Source organism: Cornus florida, unplaced genomic scaffold (genome assembly GCF_030987335.1).
Source record: "Cornus florida cultivar Cherokee Brave unplaced genomic scaffold, ASM3098733v1 CherokeeBrave_3.0.0_Hap2_Chr10, whole genome shotgun sequence".
Taxonomy (NCBI): domain Eukaryota; kingdom Viridiplantae; phylum Streptophyta; class Magnoliopsida; order Cornales; family Cornaceae; genus Cornus; species Cornus florida.
This window is the reverse complement of record NW_026775580.1, coordinates 30,517,628-30,520,428: the sequence shown is the minus strand read 5'-3', so window position 1 is coordinate 30,520,428 and position 2,801 is coordinate 30,517,628.

Sequence of the window (2,801 nt, the reverse complement as noted above, 5' to 3'; positions counted from 1 at the left end):
TGTGGCAACCTTGTGAAGGACGGAGTACTTGGAGAGGACGGATTTAAGGTAACGATTTCGGAAATGAGTTCCACCGTCACTAATGATTGCTCGGGGCGTACCAAAACGACTAAAAATGTTGGACTGAATGAAGTTGATCGCTACTTTATGGTCACTGGTTTTTGTAGCTTCGGCTTCAACCCACTTGGAAACATAATCCACCGCTACAAGGATGTACTCATAGCCATAAGAAGATGGAAATGGTCCCATGAAGTCGATCCCCCACACATTAACAATTTCTATGATTAAGATGGGAGTAAGGGGCATCATGTCCCTTCGGGACATGGATCCGAGCTGTTGACATCGCTCGCAAGATTTATAGAAATTGTATGCATCCCGAAACAAGGATGGCCAATAAAATCCGCTTTGAAGGACTTTGTCGGCGGTCTTTTTGGCACTGAAGTGTCCGCCACAAGCAAGAGTGTGGCAGAAATTTAGGACACTTGTGGTTTCATTGTTGGGAATGCATCTCCGGATGATTTGATCCGGGCAATATTTGTACAACTCCGGATCTTCCCAAAAGAAATGCTTAACTTGGGAGAAGAACCGGTCTTTTTCTTGTTTGGACCAATTGGATGGAATTTTGCCTATCGCTAGATAGTTGACAATATCTGCATACCAAGGGAGACTGGAATGGGAAATCTGAAAAAGTTTCTCATCCGGAAAGGAATCACGGACTGCAGCAAATTTAGAAGATTTTTCAATGAGTAAACGAGAGAGATGGTCTGCGACAACATTGTCGGTCCCTTTTTTATCCCGGATTTCAATGTCAAACTCTTGAAGTAAGAGTATCCATCGAATTAGGTGGGGTTTGGTCTCTTTTTTAGTGAGCCAATGCCTAAGAGTGGCATGATCCGAGAAGACAATAACCTTGGATCCAAGAAGATAGGAACGAAATTTATCCAAGGCATACACCATAGCTAGCAATTCTTTCTCAGTGGTGGTGTAATTTAACTGAGCATCAAAGAGAGTCTTACTAGCATAATAGATGACGTATGGAAGTTTTTCCACACGTTGGCCCAAAACCTCACCTAATGCATAATCAGATGCATCACACATGATCTCAAATGGAAGAGACCAATTAGGCGGTTTCACGATTGGGGCGGATGAGAGAAGAGTGCGTAGTTTCACAAAAGCTTCCATATAAGCTTCATCAAAATTGAATGGAACATCCTTGGCAAGAAGATTACACAAGGGCCGAGAGATTTTGCTAAAATCTTTGATGAAGCGACAGTAGAAACCGGCATGTCCAAGGAAGGAACGGATTTGACGGACCGAATTTGGAGGAGGGAGATTAGAGATTAACTCCACTTTGGCTTTGTCAACCTCAATTCCCCTTTTTGAAATGACATGTCCTAAAACAATGCCTTCTTGGACCATAAAGTGACTTTTCTCCCAACTTAGAATGAGATTTGTTTCCTTGCACCTTTGAAGTAAAAGAGATAGATTTTGGAGACACGAGTTAAAGGAGGATCCAAAGACAGAGAAGTCATCCATGAATACCTCTAAGAATTTTTCAACCGTATTCGAAAATATGGACATCATGCATCTTTGGAACGTGGCCGGTGGCCGGTGCATTGCATAGCCCAAAAGGTATGCGTCTATAAGCAAAGGTTCTGAAGGGGCATGTGAATGTGGTTTTCTCTTGATCTTGCGGATCAATTGCCACTTGGTTATAGCCGGAATAACCATCAAGGAAATAATAGGAGCTTTAGCTGGCTAACCTCTCTAGGATTTGATCAATGAATGGGAGTGGAAAATGATCCTTCCTAGTGGTAAAGTTAAGTTTCTAGTAGTCAATGCACACACGCCACCCGGTGGTGGTGCGTTGTGGCACGAGCTCTCCCGCGGAATTTTCAATGACGGTGAGGCCGGATTTCTTAAGAACAACTTGAGTGGGACTCACCCATTTGCTATCGGAGATAGGGTAGATGATTCCTGTATCCAATAGCTTGATCACTTCTTTCATGACCACTTCCTTCATGTTGGGGATTCAACCGGCGCTGCACCTCTCTAGAAGGTTTAGCGTCCTCCTCCATATGGATGTGATGCATACAAATAGAAGGGTCTATTCCTTTCAAATCAGCCACTGCCCAGCCAATAGCTTTTTTGTACTCTTGTAACACCGCTAAAAGGCTAGTTTCTTGATCCTTTAAAAGGTCAGAAGCAATGATGACTGGAAGAGTTTGATTTGCACCAAGAATCACATACTTGAGGTGAGCCGGGAGCGGCTTTAGTTCAAGTTGTGGAGGAGACTCCAAGGAAGGGACCGGAGGAGTAGAAAAAAGTTGAGGAAGCGGTTCTTTTGGAATTTTCCAAGGAGGAGTATCCATGACAGCATTAATGTCAAGCAAGGAATTTACTTCTTGGATTGATTGGTCAATGTCAAAGTTTGAGAAGTTGAAATGAGACATGAAAGTTTCCAAAGGATCTTTACTTAGAATGAAGGGGAGAGATTCTTCGATCACTTCATCAACCACATCGATAAGGAAACAATCATCCTCATCGGAAGGATGTTAAGTTACATGGAAGATGTGGAGTTTGACTTGCATATTTCCAAAGGTGATATCCATCACCCCAGTTCGGCAATTAATTGAAGCGTTAGCCATAGCTAAAAATGGCCTATCGAGGATCACGGGAATATGTTTCCTTGGGTCATGAACCGGTTCCGTGTCAAGAACCACGAAGTCTACTGGAAAGTAGAATTTGTCCACTTTGATAATGACATACTCAAGAATGCCTCGTGGGTGCTTGACCGATCT